The following is an 8,341-nucleotide window of genomic DNA, read 5'->3' on the forward strand; positions in this document are numbered from 1 at the left end:
GAACCAGGCCAAACAGAAGCAGTACAGTAAAGTGTTTGACCCAGTCTGGTTCTCCTCTTCCAGGTGTCAGGACAGGCTTCAGGAGAGGCATCGCTGGAGACCATCCTTAAAAAGGTAGGAAAGACCCAGGAAGTACATGTTGTAGTTCTACTTCCTGTAAACTAAACTCAACCCCACTGTGTAGGTTGAGGATTCCTGGAAGACCACGGAGTTTCCGGTTCTCTCCCACCGGGAGTCTAAAGACCTGTTCATCCTGGGAGGAACTGATGACATTCAGGTGCTGCTGGATGACAGTACCATCAACATGGCCACGGTGGCGTCCTCTCGCTACGTCGGACCCATCAAGACCAGAGTAGACGAGTGGCAGAGGCAGCTAAACCTCTTCAGCCAGACACTGGTGAGACCGAGACCAATCACATTCATTTACTGTTTTGGCTAAACTCAAGGTGAGAGACTAGAGACCAGGTCAAATGGATGATAGTCTGTGATGATGCTGTTTCATATGTCAAATGGTCATGTATCAAATGCTAATGGTCATGTATCAAATGCTAATGGTCATGTATCAAATGCTAATGGTCATGTTTCAAATGATAATGGTCATGTATCAAATGCTAATGGTCATGTATCAAATGCTAGTGGTCACGTATCAAATGATAATGGTCATGTATCAAATGCTAATGTTCATGTTTCAAATGATAATGGTCATGTATCAAATGCTAATGGTCATGTATCAAATGCTAATGGTCACGTATCAAATGATAATGGTCATGTATCAAATGCTAATGTTCATGTTTCAAATGATAATGGTCATGTATCACATGCTAATGGTCATGTATCAAATGCTAGTGGTCATGTATCAAATGCTAATGGTCATATATCAAATGCTAATGGTCATATATCAAATGCTAATGGTCATGTATCAAATGCTAATGGTCATATCAAATGCTAATGGTCATGTATCGAATGCTAATGGTCATGTATCAAATGCTAATGGTCATGTATCAAATGCTAATGGGCATGTATCAAATGCTAATGGTCATGTATCGAATGCTAATGGTCATGTATCGAATGCTAATGGTCATGTATCAAATGCTAGGTAATTCTCTCTAGTCCTTCTCCCCTCTACCCTTCTAATCCTAACCCTCTTTCTCTCACTGATTTACCCCTCCCTCCCTCCCTCCCTCCCTCCCTCCCTCCCTCCCTCCCTCCCTCCCTCCCTCCCTCCCTCTCTCTCTCTCTCTCTCTCTCTCTCTCTCTCTCTCTCTATCCCCTCTCTCTCTCTCCTCTCTCTCTCTCTCTCTCTATCCCCCCTTCCCTCCCTCCTCTCTCTCTCCCTCTCCCTCTCTCTCTCTCTCTCTCTCTCTCTCTCTCTCTCTCTCTCTTACTCCCTTCCCTCCCTCTCTCTCTCTCTCTCTGTCCCCCCCTCCCTCCCTCCCTCCCTCCTGTAGGAAGAGTGGCTGACGTGTCAGCGTAACTGGCTGTATCTGAGAGTATCTTCAGTGCTCCAGACATCCAGAGACAGCTTCCTGCTGAAGCCAAGATGTTCCTCCAGGTGGACAAGTCCTGGAAGGAGATTATGAGGAAGGTCAACAGGCTTCCCAATGCTCTGAGGGCTGCTACACAGCCAGGTAACTAACTCTCTCTCACACACATACTCACACACTCGAGAGAGAGAGAGAGAGAGAGAGAGAGAGAGAGAGAGAGAGAGAGAGAGATAGAGAGAGAGAGAGAGAGAGAGAGAGAGAGAGAGAGAGAGAGAGAGAGAGAAGAGAGAGAGAGAGAGAGAGAGAGAGAGAGAGAGAGAGAGAGAGAGAGAGAGAGAGAGAGAGAGAGAGAGAGAGAGAGAGAGAGAGAGAGAGAGAGAGAGAGGTATCACCTCCCCCTCCCCTGTTCTCTTTGTCTCTCTACAGGTCTGCTGGAGATCTTCCAGAACAACAACGCCCTGCTAGACCAGATCCAGAAGTGTCTGGAGGCCTACCTGGAGTCCAAGAGAGTCATCTTCCCCAGGTACTGTGCTGTCTGCATGTCTCTCTCTAGGACCAGGATTGGTGGTCAACGTCTGAACCACTTGGTTAAGTCTCACTGTGTTGTGATGTACCCTGTGGTGAAATGTTGGAAGACACTTCCTGAATCAACGCGTCCGTCTCTCGGTACCGTTCCCAGGTTCTACTTCCTGTCCAACGATGAGCTCCTGGAGATCTTGGCTCCAGACCAGGAACCCCAGGCCGTTCAGCCCCACCTCAGGAAGTGTTTTGATGCTATCGCCCGCCTGGAGTTCGCCCTGCTGCCCTCCGCCCCCGGCGCCATGACAACGCAGCCTGCAGACGGAGAACAGGAGAAGGTCTACAGCAACGACATTCTGGCCATGGTCTCACCTGAAGGAGAGAAGGTAGGTAATATACTGGTCATGGTCTCACCTGAGAGAGAGAAGGTAGGTAATATACTGGTCATGGTCTCACTGAGAGAGAGAAGGTAGGACTGGTCATGGTCTCACCTGAGAGAAAGAAGGTAGGTAATATACTGGTCATGGTCTCACCTGAAGGATAGAACGTAGGTAATATACTGGTCATGGTCTCACCTGAAGGAGAGAAGGTAGGTAATATACTGGTCATGGTCTCACCTGAAGGAGAGATGGTAGGTAATATACTGGTCATGGTCTCACCTGAAGGAGAGAAGGTAGGTAATATACTGGTCATGGTCTCACCTGAAGGAGAGGAGGTAGGTAATATACTGGTCATGGTCTCACCTGAAGGAGAAGGTAGGTAATATACTGGTCATGGTCTCACCTGAAGGAGAGAAGGTAGGTAATATACTGGTCATGGTCTCACCTGAGGAGGAGGTAGGTAATATACTGGTCATGGTCTCACCTGAGAGGAGAAGGTAGGTAATATACTGGTCATGGTCTCACCTACTGGTCATGGTCTCACCTAGGTAATATACTGGTCATGGTCTCACCTGAAGGGAGGTAGGTAATATACTGGTCATGGTCTCACCTGAAGGAGAGAAGGTAGGTAATATACTGGTCATGGTCTCACCTGAAGGAGAGGAGGTAGGTAATATACTGGTCATGGTCTCACCTGAAGGAGAGATGGTAGGTAATATACTGGTCATGGTCTCACCTGAAGGAGAGGAGGTAGGTAATATACTGGTCATGGTCTCACCTGAAGGAGAGGAGGTAGGTAATATACTGGTCATGGTCTCACCTGAAGGAGAGGAGGTAGGTAATATACTGGTCATGGTCTCACCTGAAGGAGAAGGTAGGTAATATACTGGTCATGGTCTCACCTGAAGGAGAGGAGGTAGGTAATATACTGGTCATGGTCTCACCTGAAGGAGAAGGTAGGTAATATACTGGTCATGGTCTCATCTGAAGGAGAGAGGAGGTAGGTCATGGTCTCACCTGAAGGAGAAGGTAGGTAATATACTGGTCATGGTCTCACCTGAAGGAGAAGGTAGGTAATATACTGGTCATGGTCTCACCTGAAGGAGAAGGTAGGTAATATACTGGTCATGGTCTCACCTGAAGGAGAGGAGGTAGGTAATATACTGGTCATGGTCTCACCTGAAGGAGAGGAGGTAGGTAATATACTGGTCATGGTCTCACCTGAAGGAGAGAAGGTAGGTAATATACTGGTCATGGTCTCATCTGAAGGAGAGATGGTAGGTAATATACTGGTCATGGTCTCATCTGAAGGAGAGATGGTAGGTAATATACTGGTCATGGTCTCACCTGAAGGAGAAGGTAGGTAATATACTGGTCATGGTCTCATCTGAAAGAGAGGAGGTAGGTAATATACTGGTCATGGTCTCATCTGAAGGAGAGATGGTAGGTAATATACTGGTCATGGTCTCACCTGAAGGAGAAGGTAGGTAATATACTGGTCATGGTCTCACCTGAAGGAGAGGTATTAGGTAATATACTGGTCATGGTCTCATCTGAAGGAGAGGAGGTAGGTAATATACTGGTCATGGTCTCATCTGAGGAGAGATGGTAGGTAATATACTGGTCATGGTCTCACCTGAAGGAGAGGAGGAGGTAATATACTGGTCATGGTCTCATCTGAAGGAGAGGAGGTAGGTAATATACTGGTCATGGTCTCACCTGAAGGAGAGGAGGTGGTCTGGTCATGGTCTCATCTGAAGGAGAGGAGGTAGGTAATATACTGGTCATGGTCTCATCTGAAGGAGAGAGGTAGGTAATATACTGGTCATGGTCTCATCTGAAGGAGAGGAGGTAGGTAATATACTGGTCATGGTCTCATCTGAAGGAGAGGAGGTAGGTAATAACTGGTCATGGTCTCACCTGAAGGAGGAGGAGGTAGGTAATATACTGGTCATGGTCTCACCTGAAGGTCTCACCTGAGGAGGTAGGTAATATACTGGTCATGGTCTCACCTGAAGGAGAAGGTAGGTAATATACTGGTCATGGTCTCATCTGGAAGGTCTCATCTGAAGGAGAAGGTAGGTAATATACTGGTCATGGTCTCATCTGAAGGAGAGGAGGTAGGTAATATACTGGTCATGGTCTCACCTGAAGGAGAAGGTAGGTAATATACTGGTCATGGTCTCACCTGAAGGAGAAGGTAGGTAATATACTGGTCATGGTCTCACCTGAAGGAGAGGAGGTAGGTAATATACTGGTCATGGTCTCACCTGAAGGAGAAGGTAGGTAATATACTGGTCATGGTCTCATCTGAAGGAGAGAAGGTAGGTAATATACTGGTCATGGTCTCACCTGAAGGAGAGATGGTAGGTAATATACTGGTCATGGTCTCACCTGAGGGAGAGGAGGTAGGTAATATACTGGTCATGGTCTCACCTGAAGGAGAGGAGGTAGGTAATATACTGGTCATGGTCTCACCTGAAGGAGAGGAGGTAGGTAATATACTGGTCATGGTCTCACCTGAAGGAGAAGGTAGGTAATATACTGGTCATGGTCTCATCTGAAGGAGAGGAGACCTCCCTGTCTTTCTCTCTGTTGATTATTTCACTGTCACTGGAGATGGATCTTCAGACGTCAAGATGGACATAACAAAGTTTTTAATGAAAATCTTATCCTTGACTTCCATTACAATATTCTGTGTGTGTAGGTGGGCCTGGCTAAAGGTCTGAAGGCGCGTGGTAACGTAGAGGACTGGCTGCAAAGTAGAGGAGGCCATGTTCTCTTCCCTCCGCCGCCTCAGCAAGGCCTCATCGCTGACTACCAGAGTAAAGAACGAGAGGAGTGGGTGGTGGCTGGACACCCCTCACAGGCACACATACACACACACACACACACACACACACACACACACACACACACACACACACACACACACACACACACACACACACACACACACACACACACACACACACACACACACACACACACACACACTAACCTCCATCGCTGACTACCAGAGCAAACAACGAGAATAGCCTCTGAAGAAAATGAATTAATTCCTATTGTATGATTATCATGTGTTGTAAACCCTGGTGTCTGTAAGTTTAATGTCCAGCTGCAGTGTCTCTCTGTGTCCACCAGGTGGTGTTAACCATCAGTCAGTTGATGTGGTGCAGAGACCTGGACGGCTGTCTGGAGGGAGACCACGACCACTTCATGGCCCTGCAGGACTTTGAATATGTCAACATTGATGTACGACCGTCCACAATGACTGTTTTCAACAGCCTACGGTGGTGACAGCACCTTGACACAGAGATGTTTATCTTTATAGAAATACTTTGGTTTTTTTATCATTTGATGATTCTCCTCGTGTCTGTCTGTCTGCTTGTCTGTCTGCTTGTCTGTCTGCCTGCCTCCCTCCCTACTTGTCTGTCTCTCTATCTATCTATCTATCTGTCTGTCTGTCTGTCTGTCTATAGAGGCTGAATGCCCTAGCAGCCCTGGTTCGAGGCCAACTCCCCACCCTGCACCGTAACATCATCACAGCTCTCATCACCGTAGACGTGCACGCCAGGGACATTGTCACAGACCTCGTGGCCCGGAAGGTATTGTACGCCTGCAAACCACCCACTGCATCATGGGAAGTGTAGTTCATTCAAAAAAGATTGTTTTACATAAATCCAACTTGTCTGATCAAAAATAACAGTTTATGTCCTGTTTATTTGGCCTTGACCTTGATTAGTGACCAAGGCTGTCTGTCTGTCTGTCTGTCTGTCTGTCTGTCTGTCTGTCTGTCTGTCTGTCTGTCTGTCTGTCTGTCTGTCTGTCTGTCTGTCTGTCTGTCTGTCTGTCTGTCTGTCTGTCTGTCTGTCTGTCTGTCTGTCTGTCTGTCTGTCTGTCTGTCTGTCTGTCTGTCTGTCTGTCTGTCTGTCGTGTCTGTCTGTCTGTCTGTCTGTCTGTCTGTCTGTCTGTCTGTCTGTCTGTCTGTCTGTGCTGTCTGTGCTGTCTGTCTGTCTGTCTGTCTGTCTCGTCTGTCTGTCTGTGCTGTCTGTCTGTCTGTCTGACTGGCTGCTCGTCTGTCTGTCTGTCTGTCTGTCTGTCTGTCTCGTCGTGTCTGTCTGTCTGTCTGTCTGTCTGTCTGTCTGTCTGTCTGTCTGTCTGTGTGTGTGTGTGTGTGTGTGTGTGTGTGTGTGTGTGTGTGTGTGTGTGTGTGTGTGTGTGTGTGTGTGTAGGTTGACTCCAGCAGTAACTTTGAGTGGCGAGAGGCAGCTGAGCCACTGCACAGGACTTGGACCTAGATAACTGTGTGGCCAGGATGGCTCTGTCCACCTACATCTATGGATATGAATACCTGGGGGCCTGCCCTCGCCTCGTCATCACCCCACTCACGATGTGCACACACACACACACACACACACACACACACACACACACACACACACACACACACACACACACACACACGCAAGACAGTGACAAACAATGTATCAAAGCAACAGTCTAAGATATTGCAGATGGTATCCTTCTGTGCATGATTGTCTTGGTGTGCGTGTGTGTGTGTGTGTGTGTGTGTGTGTGTGTGTGTGTGTGTGTGTGTGTGTGTGTGTGTGTGTGTGTGTGTGTGTGTGTGTGTGTGTGTGTGTGTGTGTGTGTGTGTGTGTGTGTGTGCACCTGCACTTCGGGACATTTTCCCTCATCAGACTGCATGGGGAAATCAGAAAAGCACTATGTGGGGAAATATGTGTCAGGGTGCCTTGATTAACATGCCCATGTTCCCCCGTGTCTCAAAGTTAAACAAATATATATTTTATATTTGAGATTCTTCAAAGTAGCCACCCTTTGCCTTGAATACAGCTTTGCCCACTCTTGGCATTCTCCTTCTCAACCCGCTTCACCTGGAATGCTTTTCCAACAGTCTTGAAGGAGTTCCCTCATATGCTGAGCACTTGTTGGCTGCTCTTCACTCTCGTCCAACTCATCCCAAACCATCTCACCTGCTGAGGCCGGTGATTGTGGAGGCCGTCAACTGATGCAGCACTTCATCACTCTCCTTCTTGGTCAAATAGCCCTTACACAGCCTGGAGGTGTGTTGGGTCATTGTCCTGTTGAAAAACAAATGATAGTCCCACTAAGCTCAAACCAGATGGGATGGTGTATCGCTGCAGAATGTGGTGGTAGCAATGCTGGTTAAGTGTGCCTTGAATTCTAAGTAAATCATAGACAGTTTCACCAGCAAAGCACCCCCACAGCATCACACCTCTTCCTCCGTGCTTCACGGTGGGAACCACACATGCAGAGATCATCTGTTCACCTACTCTGCGTCTCACAAAGACATGATGGTTGGAACCAAAAATATCAAATTTGGAGTCATCAGACCAAAGGACAGATTTCCACCAGTCTAATGTTCATTGCTCGTGTTTCTTGGCCCAAGCAACTCTTCTTCTTATTGGTGTCCTTTTAGTAGTGGTTTCTTTGCAGCAATTCAACCACAAAGGCCTGATTTACGCAGTCTCTCCTGAACAGTTGATGTTGAGATGTCTGTTACTTGAACTATGTGAAGCATCTATTTGGGCTGCAATTTCTGAGGCTGGTAGCTCTAATGAACTTGTCCTCTGTAGCAGAGGTAACTCTGGGTCTTCCTTTCCTGTGGCGGTCCTCATGAGAGACAGTTTCATCATCGCTTTTGCGACTGCACTTGAAGCAACTTTCAAAGTTCTTAATTTTCCTGATTGACTGACCTTCATGTCTTAAAGTAATGATGGACTGTCATTTCTCTTTGCTTATTTGAGCTGTTCTTGCCATAATATGGACTTGGTCTTTTACCAAATAGGGCTCTTATGTATACCACCCCTACCTTGTCACAACACAACTGATTAGCTCAAATGCATTAAGAAGGAAAGAAATCGCACAAACCCATTTTGTCTCTGTAGGATCTTTCCATCCATTATCCTGTTG

General features: G+C 47.1%; 1 long non-coding RNA gene across 1 annotated transcript; it reads left to right on the forward strand.

Annotated features, from left to right (window-relative positions):
• Nucleotides 1-1,503: 1,503 nt before the first annotated feature.
• Nucleotides 1,504-2,201, forward strand: LOC124029876. The gene is made up of 3 exons (XR_006837858.1): nucleotides 1,504-1,628; nucleotides 1,911-2,007; nucleotides 2,164-2,201. It is a non-coding gene; the product is annotated as an uncharacterized LOC124029876 (long non-coding RNA).
• The last annotated feature ends 6,140 nt before the right edge of the window (nucleotides 2,202-8,341 follow it).

Source organism: Oncorhynchus gorbuscha, unplaced genomic scaffold, assembly GCF_021184085.1.
Source record: "Oncorhynchus gorbuscha isolate QuinsamMale2020 ecotype Even-year unplaced genomic scaffold, OgorEven_v1.0 Un_scaffold_8037, whole genome shotgun sequence".
Taxonomy (NCBI): domain Eukaryota; kingdom Metazoa; phylum Chordata; class Actinopteri; order Salmoniformes; family Salmonidae; genus Oncorhynchus; species Oncorhynchus gorbuscha.